Source organism: Notamacropus eugenii, chromosome 2, assembly GCF_028372415.1.
Source record: "Notamacropus eugenii isolate mMacEug1 chromosome 2, mMacEug1.pri_v2, whole genome shotgun sequence".
Classification (NCBI taxonomy): Eukaryota; Metazoa; Chordata; class Mammalia; order Diprotodontia; family Macropodidae; genus Notamacropus; species Notamacropus eugenii.
In genome coordinates this window covers 61,513,726-61,529,681 of record NC_092873.1, presented here as the reverse complement: position 1 = coordinate 61,529,681, position 15,956 = coordinate 61,513,726, and the positions used below count along the sequence as shown (strand labels likewise).

Sequence of the window (15,956 nt, the reverse complement as noted above, 5' to 3'; positions counted from 1 at the left end):
TTTTGTGTGTGTTCGTCCTTCATTGCCAAAGAAGACCACGCCACCAGAGAAATAATGACATGACTTGCACTTGACTTTGTTTTGAGTGAGGGAGGGCTGTGCAGGTCACCAGCCTCACTTCTCCTCCAGAGCCATCTGAATCCAGTGACCAGATATTCATCAGGATGACTGGAGATGACCCAGGATGGGGCAATTGGGGTTAAGTGACTTGCCCAAGATCACACAGTTAGTGAGTGTCAAATGTCTGAGGTGAGATTTGAACTCAGGTCCTCCTGACTGCTGCACTGGTGCTCTGTCCACTGCACCATCTAGCTGACTAAATAATAATTTTGTTCAGTTTAAAGCACCAAATAATTTCAATTACTACCAATTAACCATCTCCAAAAGTGGTGGTGTGCATGGATTCAAGCCCTGCCTCTTCTACTGTCTGCGTGTATGATCCTAGAAGAGCCCTTTCCCTTCCCTGAGCCTCAGTTTCCCTATGCATAAAATATAAAAGAAGCTGTAGTACAGTGGGAAAAGGATTGTTTCTGGAATCTAAGGACCTGGGTTCAAATACTGCTCTGACACTGGGGGTCCTTGACTTCCTAGACTTCAGTTTCTTCATCTACAATTGGGATGGGGGCTGGACTAGGTGACTCTTGAGATGGGATCCTCTGAGCCGAAAGAGGCAGGACCAATAGGACCTCCTCTGCTGGAGTCTAAGCACCCTCAAGTGCCATGAGGACGGCAAGGTACCAGCAACATCATCCCAGCAAATAAGACTGAGTCGAGAGCATCTTCAGAGTCTCTTGTCTGAGAATAAAGCAAAGAAAAATAGAGACTTTCTGAATCCTCCACCCACCGCCATGTAGACATAGAGACATACCACTGCCGGCCCTGTAAAGTCTTCTTTCAAAACCCCCAGATCTGTAAGGAAACTCAGATACATCCTATCCAACCTATGACCCCAACAGTGGCCATCCAACCTCCTGGAAGACCCCTCAGGCGAGAGGTCTCCTTCCCCTCTGCCACTCTGGGTCTTATTGGCCTCTTTGCACCTCCCCTTACTGCCCCCAAAGGCCTAGTATACATTTGTATTTCTAGCTTAGAATACAAGGATTGAGCCCCAGAAGAGGCCAGGCTTCATCCCAGCAAAGCTGATCCCTTGCAGCCCCTGGGAAGCCTTGCACAGCCTTCATTCCAACCCACTGACGTAGCCTCCTCCTGGTGAGAGGCCAGCTCAGGGAAGCTTTACCCTCAGAATTCTACCCCCATTTGGCCATGGCCAGTGCCTGCCCACTCCCTGCTCCCACCCCAGCCACAGCATTCGGTGCAGGAGCTGTGAAAACACCTGGAAAAAAAGGTGATCAAAGTGTCCTTGAATCATAGGAGGGAAATTGACGTACATTTTTTTGTTCTCTTGGCTTCGTATAGAATCAGGGGAAAACACTGTTTTCAATTAAATGATGACTTTTTTAAAATCGAGTCAATTGTCTTTCTGATACTATCTCCTAGAGGTCTCTAGATCTCTAGCCTTCACACACCTTCACTGTCTGTTAACCTTGCCTAGGGCCAGGTGGGAACTCCCCAAGTTACATCCGGGTGATGAAGGTCACTGTGAGTAACAACCAAAGGTTTATTGGCATCATTCACCTAGCCTGAGTTGGAAATTCTGAGTAGCAGATGCTAGTAGGGTCAAGAAGGGCGGTGGCTTCAGTTCAGGCTCCTGCTTCAGACTGAAATACCTAATCATTCACTTTTAAACCACTGCAAAGCTTGCCAAGTGCACCCCTTAACACCTCCTAGGGAGTTAGAGAGTGCCTTATGTATTATTGTCATTCTACAGAGAGGTAAGCCAAGGCACATCAAGGTTTAAGGACTTCAGATTAGAGACCTAGGGCTGGAAGGGACACCAGAGGCCATCCTTTTAAAAAGGAGGAAACTGAGGTTCAGGAAAGATGAATGAATTGCCCTAGGTCATATAGCTATTAAGCATTTGCTAGTGGCCTGAAATCAGGAAGATCTGAGTTCAAATCCTGCTGCAGACACTCAGTAGCTATGAAATCTTGGGCAAGTCACTTCACCTCTGCCTGCCTCAGTTTCCTCTTCTGTAATACGGGGACAGTAACAGTACCTACCTCACAGGATAGTTTATAAAGTTCATGGCAAGCCTGAGTGTCAGATAAAAGCAGGCTATTCCAATCCACCATTACCTTCTAAGTGGAGCAGCTAGGTGGTGCAGTGGATAGAGCACCAGTGCAGCAGTCAGGAGGACCTGAGTTCAAATCTCACCTCAGACACTTGACACTCACTAGCTGTGTGACCTGGAGCAAGTCACTTAACCCCAATTGCCTCATCCTGGGTCATCTCCAGACATCCTAATGTACATCTGGTCAGATGGCTCTGGAGGAGAAGTGAGGCTGGTGACTTGCACAGCCCTCCCTCACTCAAAACAAAGTCAAATGCAAGTCATGTCATTATTTCTCTGGTGGCATGGTCTTCTTTGGCAATGAAGAAAACACACCTTCTGAGTAAAACTGACCACTCTAAAAGTTAATACCTAGTTCCCTTCCCTTAGAAGGTATCTGAAGGAGACATGGGCCATCTTCGGACCCAGTTCAGTGATTTCCACTTGTGAAAAATCATGTGTTTCAGTGTCTGGAGCAGTCAAACGCCTATGAGAAATGGGCCAATTCACAGAGTCCACTTTCCTTTCCCAAGCCTTCCTAGTTGGAGGCCAAGGTGGCAGTCCCCACCCAAAAAGGATAATAACAGTTGACCTGCAGCAGAAACAGATCAGTACTGCTGAAGGAGCGTGGGTTCTAGAGTCAGGACCCTGAGTTCAAATCCCATACTCACTCATAAGAGCCTAGGAAAGTCATTTTAACTTCTTGGGCCTTAGTTTCCTCTTCTGTAAAATGAGATTAGACTAGATGGTCTCTTATGTCTCTTCCAGCTCTAAGTCTATGATGGTCCTATGACTCTGGCCAAAAATCTCTTTCTGTTTTCCCTTTTTTCCTCCTGGTTAACTCAAATTCAGTAATTCCCTTCTTGCTTAACAAAAAGGGCTGGCAATCACAATTCACATTTAATAATCATTAGCATTTAAAGGATATTTTTTAAGGGTTACAAAACACATTCCACATGTTATGGTTTGAGGCTTTCCAAAATGCTTTCTTCTCAAGGATCCTATGCAAGCCCCATTTTACAGATGTGCAAACTGAGGCAAGTAATTTGTCCAAGGTCACCTGTGCTAGTAAATGTCTGAGCTGGGATTTGAACTCAGGTCTAAGGTGGACACTTTATGAAATGGAAGCACTACTTTTCAAACTAGTGTGTAACCTCCATGCCCCCTTCACCAATCCGGCTCAGTGGGGGAAGGCAACTGAATTCCAATTCATTCAGAGACCAGCTGTGTATCTACAACAGTAATTTCCTCAACCAAATCGTTTGTTGCTTGTTTGTTTGGGTTTTGTGTTTGTTTTGAGTACCAAGATGATTGATTCAATGCAGCAAATTCAATTTGACCAACATTTATGGAACACCTACTATGTGCCAGGAGGACCTACATTCAAATCCCAGCTCTATCATTTTAGTCCCTTTTACTGCCTATGTGACTTTGGACACATAGTTACTTAACTCCCCATCTCTGGGCCTCTATATCTTGGAGCAAAATGGGCAGGAAACAGGAAGAGGGTAAAAGAAATGAGCTCTTAGCACCCATTAGTTCCTGAACCCAGGAAGGTCTCCATGAGAAGAACTGAGGGTCTGTTCTAGGGTAGATACAGCAGGAATGGAGAAGAGAGGCCAACTGGGATGGATGGATGGGTGGGGCTGGGGAACTAAGAGGAGTGCAAAAGAACCAAGGAAAAAAGTGAAGGAAGGAGGAAAAGAGGAAGGGAGGGAGAATTTATTTGGCACCTACTATATATCAGGCACTGTGCTAGGTAGTTTACTAATATTATCTCATTTAAACCACATAGCCATCCTAGGATGTAGGTGCTATTATGATCATCCTCAGCTAAGGAAAGTGAGGCAGATGACAATTAAGTAGCTGGCTGAGGGTCACATAACTAGGAAGTATCTAAGGCTGTCTTTGAACTTAAGCGAGTCCTAGATTAGGAACCTGGGTGCCTGGAGAATAGTAGGGGTGGGCAGGACAGGGTGTTGTTAACTGAATGAGAAAAGGTGGGAAAATGGCAGATAAGGGCCAAGACCATAAGACCATAGATGTGGAGCTGGAAGGCTGTTGGAGGCCACCTAGTCTAACTCCTTCAATTTACACATAATGAAACCGAGGCAGAACAAAGTAGCAGAAGTGGCATTCAAACTCGGGTCCTTGGACTCCAAGTTCAGCCTTCCCTTCCACTACAACGCCCTTGGCCATGTAGTATCTAAGAATTCAGGTCAAATGTGCTCATGGAGATGTCCAACAGGCAGCTGAAAATACAGAACTGAAGCCCTAGGGAGTGGAAATACAGATTTGGGAATCCTCTGTGTGAGCTCCTTAAGAAGAGGGATTGTTTTGCTATAGATTTCGCACACCCAGCATGTGCGGGGCACACAGTAGGCACTGAAATGCTTGCTGTTTGACTGTTTTATTGTACCAACAATATTAAAGCCAGGAGCGTGGAGATCTAGGCTGCACAGGGAGAGAAGGCCCAGCCCAGTCCCAATGGCATCCTCGCAGCAGAAATTCACAGAAAGCTGTGCCGGTGTTTTCTTAGCTGCACAAGAGTCCAAGAATCCACACTAATCCATCCCCAAATGCCTCATTCTCTCTAAATAACTCTGAACTGATGAGCCTGTGATTATATGACTTTACTGCGATTCAGTAAAGTCAGTGTGTGAATTGCTGAAATCCAGTGGAATGCATTTGGCTCAGACTTGGATTTGATCCGGGGCTGGTAGGGGCTTATGCTCTGGCAGGGAGTGAGGCTCCCCGACCCTGACTCAGAAGCAAAGAGAGACTGTGGGAAGAGGGGCGCCCTCTGGTGGACACAGTGTGAGACCTGCCCGTGCCAAGTACCTCAGAGCTCTCACTTCCCCAGCCTTCCAAGCCATGGGGAGGCTGCCACGCATTAGGAGTTACCTCTTTCCAGTTGAGAAAAAAAATCTTTCCAAGGAGAAGATCACTTCCAAAAAACTGGATCCTGAGCTCTCTTTTCAGCAGAAGATATATAGAATGCTAGATTCATCCAGGGGTGGGGAGCCTGTGGCCTTGAGGCCACATGTGGCCATCTAGGTCCTCGGGTGCAGCCTTTTGACAGTTCAAGTTTTACAAGTTTGAAGGGGATTTGTTCTGTAAAGTTGAGATTCACTCAAAGGACCAAATTTGAGGATCTGAGGGCCATATGTGGCCTTGAGGCCATAGGTTCCCCACCCCTGATCTAATCTAACCTCATTTTACAGAGGGGAAAACTGAGGCCCAGAGTTTGGCCAAGGCCACACAGAAAGTAAGTGATAGAATTTTCATCCAAATCTATCTGTCTACCCAAACCCTCTCCGTCTCCACCCAGCAAAAAGAGAAGAATAAGAAAGAGAAAAAAATCCTCTCCCTTTAAAACAGAGAAAATTAAACCAGGCACAAGATGAGAGAAAGAAGCTCCTTAGGCTGTTCCACAGCCATCTGAGGGGGAAAAGCAAATTAAAACTGGTCACTTTCTGCTTTCCTTTTCTTAAGCTGAGCAGGTTTGGGGGAGGGGGAATTAATAGTGCTGCGAGCCTGGAACTGTTTATATAATAATAAGGTTTTTCTTACTGACTCTGCCTTCAGCTGTCCCGGGGGGGGGGGGGGGGGGGACAGGAGTAAGACCAATGGGCAGAGAATCTTTCACAGGGGAAAAAGTGGCAGCACCGTGGGTGCACATGCACATGTGCACACGCACGCACGCACACACACACATACACACATACCTCTAGTATCATCTCCCCCATTCAGAAGGGAAGCAGGAACACCAACTTCTCTCACATATATGGAATACTTCTCACTCTCCCTAGAAAGGCAGACAAAGAATTCTGCTGGAAGACTCGTGGCTAGGATGGGACATGCCCAGAAGGAGGGCTGATGCACCCAAACTGGCCGTGGGGGCAGGTTTTTAAGACAAAATGTGGAATTTCACACAGAGGATGCCATGAAGGGTCATGAAGAAAGCTCCAGCATCCTCGGAGGCTAGATGGCTCTGAGTAGAGCTAACTCTACTAGCCTCCATGAAGGATAGATAGATACAAACAGAGAGAATGGGTAGAGAGATGGAGAGAGATAAATAAATAGTCCTTTTAGAAAGGATCAGAACCAGATGGGACCTTGGAGGTCATTTTGCAGAGAAAGAAACTGAAACCTAAGGAGAGGAGGGGACTGACCCGAGGTGACCCAGGAGACAAATGTCAGAGCCAGGATTTGAAACCAGATTTTCTACCTTCCAATCTGGTGCTCCAGCCAAGTGAGAAAGTGGCCATCCCAGCCACTCATCCCAAGGCTGAGCTCAGTATCTCTGTGTGTAGGAAACAGCCACTGAATAGATGTGGGAGAAGAGACTCCCAGGAGCCCTGAGTTGGAGGGTTCCTCAGAGACCATCTAACTCAGCCCAGCCTTGCACAAGAACTCCTGGGACAACCCACCCAAGAAGAGGCTCCCTGGATCATAGAGCTAAGCTGGAAGGGACATCAGAAGCCAGCCAGCCCTTTGTACAGAGGAGAAAACTGAGGCCCAGATGGGAAAGGAATTTGCCCATAGCAAATTAGTGATAGCTCACAAATCTCATCAGTGTATTTAGGGTTTAAGGTTCGTATATGTAGACTATTTAGAGTGTTGGCAACTCTTAGATCAGTACTGTTTTGTTTTATTTTTTTTTTTACTAATCTAGGTTACCTCTAACTCTATTCCATCACACACACACACACAAACACACATACACACACACACACACACACATGCATGCACACACACACCTTATTTTTCCTAGTCTTTACTTTTCCTTTACTCATGACCAGTTGACAACCTGAGAGATGAAGAAGTTACTAGCTATGGACCTAACCCTGAAAAAATACAAATTCTTTCCTTCATGCCTACTTTACCCAACCAACTCAACCATGCCACCATCTTATGCAGTCTTTCCTAGACTTTATTCATTCAAAGTTGATGGGTTAAGAGAAGCAAGAATGAATTAGTCATGGACCTAACCCTGAGCAAATACAAACTGTTCCTCCTTCCCTTCCTCTACACTGCCACCCCAACCCACCCACCCACCTCCTCTTACACTGTCTTTCCTAGTCCTTGTCCATGCCTAGTTGGTGGGCCCAGGGCACACCCTGAACAAATAACCATTCATTCACTCTATCATGTCCCCCTCACCTGGAGCGATGGGTCTGAGTACAAAAGGACATCCCTGTAATAAGAAATACATTTCCGTGAGCCCTGTCCCCAATGCCATGAGACTTGTCCATGGACCAATTGTCACATCCCACCACCTGATCAATCAGCAAGCATGTATTAAGCACCTACTGTGTGCAGGCTCTGTGCTAAGACCTGAGCACACAAGGACAAAGGTAGGGCAGTCTTTCCCTGTAAGGAGGTTACATTTTACCCAAGAAGACAGCATGTGGGCATGTAAGACCATACAAAATAGATAAAAGACTACTTGGTGGAACAAAGGCAGAACTCTTCTCCCTGCCGCTTGGAACTCAGAAAGTGAAAATCCATTTCCATGTAAGCCAGGCATTATTAGAAGTGTTCATTTTCTGAGAAATAAGGTCACATTGTACATTTAAAAAAAAAATGGGAGGTGGGGAGGAATTATTCATTGTTTGGGTTTATCTGCATTACTGTTTCCTTCATTTCAACAGTGGTAAGCACACTGGTCCAAATGGAGTCCCAAGGTCTGCCTCTGACCCTGTCACTAAACAGCTGGATCCCCTTGGAGACAACACCTCCCTTTTCTGGGCCCCACTCTCTCCCATCTGTGAATTGAGGATGCCAGAACAGCTCCTACAGGCTCTCCTTCTGATCCAGACTTGACTTTACCTCAAAGTGGCTTATCTCCCATCAATGAACATTTGCCAAGGCACCCCTTCCCCTAAGGACGTGGCAGTTTCCTAGCCATCACACTATAACTCACCAACTCTGCCTGCAGAGCCAAAATATGGAGAGATTGAAACCTGTGTCAGTGATGGGTTTTCCCATAGTTATCATGGGCTTTAGAGCAAAAGTGACATCTGGTCCAAGCCTCCCATTTTAGAAAGAGGAAGACTGAGGCTCAAAGAGGTCATGGGATCATAGATTGGAAGCCAGAAGGGACCTCAAAGATCATCTAAGTCTAATTCATTCATTTAACAGATGAGGAAATGGGCACCCATAGAGAGGAAATGATTTGCCCAAGATCACACAGGGGATCAATCTGTAGTTGAGTATTTTGATTAAAACCAAAACCCTAGCATTGTATGCATGCTTGTGGCACCCCTGGAGTATCCTGGGTTAACATGGAACAATTAGAAATTCTGAGCCCACTTCTTTCCCATTCTGTGGTACCGCCCTGCCTTGCCCTGCCCCACCCTGCCCTATAGGCAGTAGATACAAGAGTATTCAGATAATGGGACCTGAACCTAGCATCTTCTCAGTGGACCCTCCCCATAGGTATCTCCCTGGACCACTGAGGCTGGAAGGCAGTGGCCTCCCTAAGTAAGCTGTGCCCTCCACAGAGGTACCTTACTGAAAAGAGAACAAGCCCCACCCAACCCCTACCCCAATTGTTTGCAAGCGCCAGCCCTGCCTGACCACACCCTGGTGGAGAAGGGCTCTCCTAGAGCTCCCCAACTTGGCATGGTCATGGGAACTGTGCACACCAGGAGCAGGAATCTGTTGGGATGCCACCCTCTCTGTCTTGAGAGCACAGAAATGAAAACCCTTATTGCCCACAGTCCCATGTGAGGAATCCATGCTAATCCTTGTCCAAGATACTCTTGGGCAGTGCCCCCTGGGCACCCCAAACCCACAAGCTCCAACAGTGTCAAGCAAAGATGCCTTCATTTAACTTGGTTTAGTGGTAGTTTGGTTCTTACTGTGAGCTATAAGTTCATACCAAGTCTCTCTCTGTAGGACACTAAACAGGCACGCAGTACCTTGCCCATTCTGACCCATGCCATCCTGCAAATCTCACTGTGAGAAGAAGGCACTAGCAGTATTTGTTTTAGGCTCATGACAACATACACTTAGAGCTGTCAGGGACCTTTGAGGGCATATTGTTAAACCCTCTCATCTTAAAAAATAATTAGTAATAATAATTATAGAAAGCTTGAAAGGTTGCAAAGAGTTCTGCATACGTTTTCTCATTTGGTCTTACAGACGATCATAGGTTCACAGGATTATGAAGGAAGGGTCCTTAGAGGTTGTCTACAGATGAGGAAACTGAGGTTCAGAGAAGGCAAGTGACTTGCTCTAGGTCACACTGAGAATAAATGGCAAATCTGGATTCTGAATCCCAGTTTTCTGACTCCAAAATGAGGGCTCTCATGGGTCCACCAGAGAAGGCTTGTTCTTAGCGTTAGTCACCCTGAGATCTCTCAGCATTTTAACATAGACTGATCACAGGAGTGATTTTTTTTTTAACTTCTAAAAATCAACTGAATAACAAATACTGGAGGATTTGGCTTAGACTTTTTGCAAACCCATGAAGCGAACAGAGGAAGGAAGCCATTGGGGAAGCCCTCACTCTGCAGAAACACAAATGTTTCCCAAGAAATGGAGAAAAGACCCCATCAGAGCTTCCATCCCAAACCAAAGTCTTGGGAGAAAAAGAGCCAGCACTGCTGTAGCTGCTCAGTCTGATCCCCCTCAGGTTTCAGGCATTTCCTTGAGCTCAGTCTTTGGAAAGCAGGGAAGGGAACCTAAGAAGAAAGACAACTTACCCTGAGCAAACCTGAAGAATTCTGTATCTTGGACCCCGATGTTTGATTATGTCTGCCCCTGCCTCATCCTTTGCCTCCCTCTGGGTCTGAATGTCCTTTCTCGAGGCTGCTTTTCTGCCCCAAAAGGAGCAGGGTGGGAGGAGATAGGAGATGGGGGTGCAGCCTATGGAGGGGAGAGCGAGCCCTCTGCACTGCTTGTTTCCAGGAGGGCTGTGGCCGTGGTGAGCTCAGCTGCCTTCAGTGGGAGGCTACAGCTGCGAACTGGATGCTCTCCAGTGATAGAGTAGAGGGCTCTCTGCCTCCTCCTCCTCCTCCTCCTCCTCCTCCTCCTCCTCCTCCTCCTCCTCCTCCTCCTCCTCTTCCTTCTCCTCCTCCTCCTTCTCCCCTTCCTCCTCCCTCCTTTTTCTCCTCGCTGAGCGACTGACCCAAACCCTAAATTAAAACCAGACTCCTACTTTGTTGCCTCTGGCCCCCGTTTCAGGCTGATGTCACACTTTGAGTCCTGCCTTCATCCCACAAAGCCTGCAGTGGGACCCTTGCACCCCCAGACACCAGAACCTCCGTTCCACATGTGGTCTTCACCTTTTGGGCAGGGCCCTGAGGAGGAGAGAGCATGAATTCTTGGACCCTCCTTGGTAGCCAGGGATTTTCCTGTACTATTCTCCAACATCACTGAGAGAAGAAAACAGGAAATGCAGTCTCCCCCCACTGGGACCCCACCCTCAGTTTTCTTCTTGAAGTCTGGACTCAAGGCTTCTCCCAATAATTGTTCAGTTAAAATTTACTTTCCAAAAATCAGCAGTCACAACTGACTAGGTCTTCCATTCACCCAAATTTTGTTTCTTATAGAGGAAGCAAGGAAGGAGAGGAGATTAGAAGTCCAAGATTAGAATCTTGGAACTGGAAGAAATCATCTGGTTCCAAGTCCTACCTGACCAAGAACCACCCTCCCTCATAGCATCCCTAAGAAGTGACTACCCAGGTACCATTTGAACCCACTGTCTCCCACAACAACCCATCTCACTTTGGGACAGGTCAGAGAATTGGGAAGTTTCATTTCTATAAAGCTGAACTGTGTGTGTGTGTGTGTGTGTGTGTGTGTGTGTGTGTGTGTGCGCGTGTGTGTATGTGTCTGTGTCTGTGTCTGTGTCTGTGTATCTCTATATCTCTGTATCTGTCTCTGTGCGTCTCTGTCTCTCTGTTTCCCTCTTTCTTTGTCTCTGTTTCCTTCTCTTTGTGTCTCTGTCTCTCTCTCTGTCTCTCTCTCTGTCTCTCTGTCTCTGTCTCTCTGTCTCTGTCTCTGTCTCTTCTCTCTGTCTCTCTGTCTCTGTCTCTGTCTCTCTCTGTCTCTCTGTCTCTGTCTCTCTCCGTCTCTCTGTCTCTCTGTGTGTCTCTCTGTCTGTCTCTGTCTCTCTCTGTCTCTCTCTCTGTCTCTCTCTTTCTCTCTCTCTGTCTCTCTCTGTCTGTCTCTGTCTGTCTACGTCTCTCTGTGTCTCTGTGTCTCTGTGTCTCTGTCTCTCTCTGTCTCTGTCTCTCTGTCTCTGTCTGTCTCTCTCTCTCTTTCTCTCTCTCTCTCTCTCTCTCTCTCTCTCTCTCTCTCTCTCTCTCTCTCTCTCTCTCTCTCTCTCTCTGTCTCTCTCTCTCTCTCTGTCTCTCTCCCAACATCCCCCCTACTTCTCCTGGTTATGCCCTCTGAGTGCAAGCACACCAAGGCTAATACTTGTTTCCCAAGACACCCTTGAACATTTGAACACAGATAACTTCAATCTTCTCAGGGTTCATCTCTATAGGTCTCTCCACCAAAACTCCTTCAGTGCTCTCCCCCTACTACTGACTCTCCCCTGGTCACAGTCCAGTTTATCTATGTCCTTTCAAAGGTGGCCCCAGAATGGAATCCAATGCTCCTAGTATGTCTTTCAGGTTGCCTTCACATATGAATAGGAATACATTATTATATGATATCATATGATTATTATTATATGATAATATATGAATACATTATCCTCAGTATATATCCACTAGAAGGGGAGTCCTGCCCTGAGGACAGAGACTCTGAGTTGGTTTGGGTGGAGTTTTGTCTGTTTCTTTGTTTCACCTTTCTTTGTATCCCTTGTCTTGGCCCTGTGCTTGGTGCATAGTGGAGGCTTAATGCCTCTTAGTGCATGTTGACAGAATAAAAACAAACTACATGCCAAAAATCCAAGGATTCATTTGCAATCCTCTGACTAAAAGGTCCATGTTTGTGGATGATTGTTAAATTCAAATAGAAATCAATTTTTTCTAAAAAAAAAAAAAAAATTAACTCATCAAGCTTCTCCTCCCAAAAGGGAGAGTACCAAAGATTTCCAGGCAGAGTCCAGCTCCATCCACAAGGATCCCACAGTCACTGAAAGGGATATTAAAGATTATCTAATCCAAACCCTTCGTTTTACAGATGAGGAAACTGAGGTTCGAGAGGTGAAGTCATTTGCCCATGGCCACACCGCTAGCAAGTGCCTGAGGAAGGATTTGAACCCAGGTAGGTCTTCCTGATCTTGGCCAAGGTGTCCCAAGGATGTGTCCAGCTCCCCAAATAGATGAAGAACGTGCTGGGGGTGGATAAGGAGACCTGAGGGCTGTATATCTGAAAGATTCCAGATGACCCTCTTTCCAAGGGGACATGCATAAACTGGGCACCTGAGAAAGAAGGGTTGAGGCTGGAGAGCAGCAGGGCGGGATCCCCAGGACTCATACCTTGAACTTGAGTCATGAGGTCTTAGGAACACATGGGCGGCAGCTGGGTACAGAGAGGCCTCGGCCAAGTGAAGGGTGGGGAGGACCAAGTCCCACCTAGTGGGCAGCTGGGAAGGTGGGCAGGAGAATGAGGCTTATTGTGGAAGGTGTTGATTTGTCATCATCTGACGGGCTTGGGTCAGAGAAGCCAAAACTTGGGAGGCTGGCGTTTCCTTCTGGGGACTCTGCCTGGAATCAGGGCTGGCTCTTTCTGCTGGGGCTGGGGCTGTGGCCCGGGGTTCTTCTCTGAGGTTTACCACAAGGGTGGTTGACCAAAAGAGAGTGGAATCAGCTTTGCTGGGGAGTTATGTGAGTTCAAATCCTGCCTGGCACACACACATTTTACCCACTCTGACGCACACTCTCATAAAAAAAAAAAACTCATAAATCCAACGGCTCAATATTTCAAAGATCTCTGAATTTGTGAGTATGGGTACGTCTCTGATCTCCATCCTTCTATACGTCAAGAAGCAGTTAGTAAGCACCTACTGCATGCCAAGCATGGCTAGGTGCTGGTGACAGAAAGACACAAATATGACAGTCCCTGTCTTTAAGGAGATTATACTCTATGAAGACATGTTGTTGTTACTCGGCTCTTTTTTCAGACTCTCCGTGACCCCTTTTGATTTTCTTGGCAAAGATACTGGAGCGGTTTGCCCTTTGCTTCTCGAGATCATTTGATAGATGAGGAAATGGAGGAAAACCAGGTAAAGTGACTTGCCCAGGGTCACACAGTTAGTAAGTATCTGAGACTGGATTTGAACACAGGATGATGAGTCTTCCTGACTCCAGGATCAGCACTCTATCCACTGGGCCCCCTATCCATAGCTATGTACAAATAAATACAAAATGTATTCAAAGTAAATACAAAGTCATATCATTGCAGAGAGGGGGAATCCAACTAGCACCTGAGGGGGGTGTCAGGAGAGGCCTAACATAGGAGATGGGGCTTGGATTAGAAGAGGTAGAGTTGAGGAGAGAACACTTTCTAAGTGTCTGGGAAAGGCTGGCACAGGCAAGGCACAGAGGTGGGAGATGTCATGTGAGGGAAAGACAGGTGTGGGAAGTGTAATTAGCCAGGAATGCTCGGCTGGAGACAAACTGGTAAGGGCTTCAAAGGGCAAACAGGAGACTGTGCATCACTCTAGACACCGCAGGTCTGGGTTAGCTGGGTGGGTCCTCAGCCGGCCCACACACGGCCCATCCATGCACACTCCAACTCTTTGGGGTCGATGGGATCTCCCAGGGCTTGTGTGCTTCGGACAAAACCCTGAAGAACCTGGATTCACCCACAGGCCACCAGGAGGCATCAGAGAAGAACTTTAGTGGAAAAACAGCAGGCAAGGTCACTAAATCCTGTTTATTTAAAAGAAAGATACATAATTTAGAGGAAGAAAAAGTTTAAAAAGAAAAAAGAGCTTCTAACCCCAACTCCACAATCAGCTGGTTCTTCCCTCCACCCACTCCCACTAGACGTTCCCCACTTGATCCTGTCTCTATCTTTGTGCGTGACTGTTTGCACGGCATCTTGGCATCTTCCCCATTAGCTGGGAGACCTTGGAAAGCAGGAGTTCTGTTCTTCCTCTCTCTGGCACTTAGCACAGTGACTGCCACATAGTAGGTACTTCATAAATGCTTGCTAACTGGCTGTAAGAAAGTTGTTTCTTCTCATCCACGAAACTGGAAAAAGACAGAGTGAACTAGATCCAAGTCTTCTCACAGCTTGTCCAGAACCTGACACCAGCCCAACATGCTTTTACCCTAAATGTTTGCTACCAAACACCTTCTTCACCTCTTAAAAGGAATAAACTTTAGAAAGGTGAATTCTACCCAAACTTAGTAGGAGAGGCTCCTGGGCTTCAGAACTAGAGGCTTTAGAAGACATCTGGTCTAACCCCTAGGAATTTGAGTCCCCCAGAGAGAAAGGGACTTGCCAGTCTCAAAAAGTAGCAGAGCTGAGATTCAAACCCAGGTCTTTTCACCTGGCAGCAATATGTGGTAGAAAGGGGGTCAACCTTAAAGTCAGGAATCCCTGTATTCGTCCCACTTGTGATGCTCGTTAGCTGTGTGATGATGAACAAATCACTTAACTCTGTGTCCTAGAAGATTCACTAAGACTCTGCTGATCTATATCAGTGAAGGGAGTTTCCTCACCAGAAGTTCCCTACTCTGATGACTTTTTAAGGTCTATTCCCTTCTTCCCCAAAAATGGAGATAACACAAAGTCTCACAGGAAAAGTACTTTGCAAACCTTAAAGTATAATGCTAAGACAGAAATCCAAATTCAACTTACTAACCAAGATTTTGAGGAATCAGGTTCCACCGCCTTTAAAAATCAGGCTATTTTCCCACATTTCATTGAGCCCAGAATATTATAAAACATCCTCAGTGAAATCCAAGGAAATAGAAAATAGACTTGGTCTAACCATCCACATTGGAAAAACAAAGTGGATGAAAAATACATATCGTTCAAATCATCCTATGTAGCCAGATAAGCAGGGTATTGAAAGAAATGATCCATAGTTCTTTCTTGGGTAGGGATGATAACAGATGAAGTATGCATAGGAGAAAGAGTGTAGGCAGAGTATATATGTGCATTGTTTTCCTCGATAGAATGTAAGCACCTGGAAGGAAGTATCATACCTTCATAGATGCAGAGCTGGAAAGGCCTCAAGTACCATCTTGATTAGCCCTACTCCCTCGTTTTATATTGGAGGAAACTGAAGCCCAAAGAACTTGTGAGATTTGCTCAAGACTAGTCAGCTAGTAAATGTCAGAAGCTGGATTTGAACCTCAGTTTTCTGATTCCAGAGTCAGTGTTCTTTCCACTAAACTACACTGCCTCCCAAGGATAGCTTCATTTTTGTCTTTATATTCTTCTGTTGACTGACACAAAGTAGGCATTGAGTAAACGCTTGTTGAATGACAAAAGGGATGGATGAATGAATGGATGGATGGATGGATGAATGAATGAGATTGCATTTAGGGTCCATGGGATCCAGAGCCAGAAGGAATTTTAGAGATCATGTGGTCTGCTCCCCTCATTTTCTACAAAAAGATCTTGATGTTCAGACACAGAAAGTGCCTTCTCACGTGGGGAGTGGGATGATCTCAATCATCTCAAACTTCTTACTTAAATGCCAACATTTTCCATGAAATACTACATGGCTGCCAAGCCTAGAAGAACTAAGCGATAACTAGCAATATTTGCTACTGGGCAGAATGGTGACAGAGGTTAAAAGGCTGGTCTCACCTGAGGCCAAATTACAGAGGTGAAAGAAGTTCCAGTGGTCTCACTC

The 15,956-nt window shown here is 46.2% G+C and overlaps 1 protein-coding gene across 11 annotated transcripts in view; it reads right to left on the bottom strand.

The window, feature by feature from the left end:
- COL6A3 (collagen type VI alpha 3 chain) overlaps nucleotides 1-10,170 on the bottom strand; it is a 94,968-nt gene extending 84,798 nt beyond the window's left edge. For 3 of the 11 annotated variants that reach the window (XM_072640656.1, XM_072640658.1, XM_072640665.1), the window contains exon 1: nucleotides 9,886-10,152. The gene's annotated coding sequence lies outside the window, so the exon portion shown is untranslated. Of the gene's footprint in view, nucleotides 1-5,898; nucleotides 5,979-9,885 lie in introns of all 11 variants that reach the window. The other 8 variants (XM_072640661.1, XM_072640662.1, XM_072640657.1 and 5 more) reach the window with 7 other exon arrangements.
- Between the last annotated feature and the right edge of the window lie 5,786 nt (nucleotides 10,171-15,956).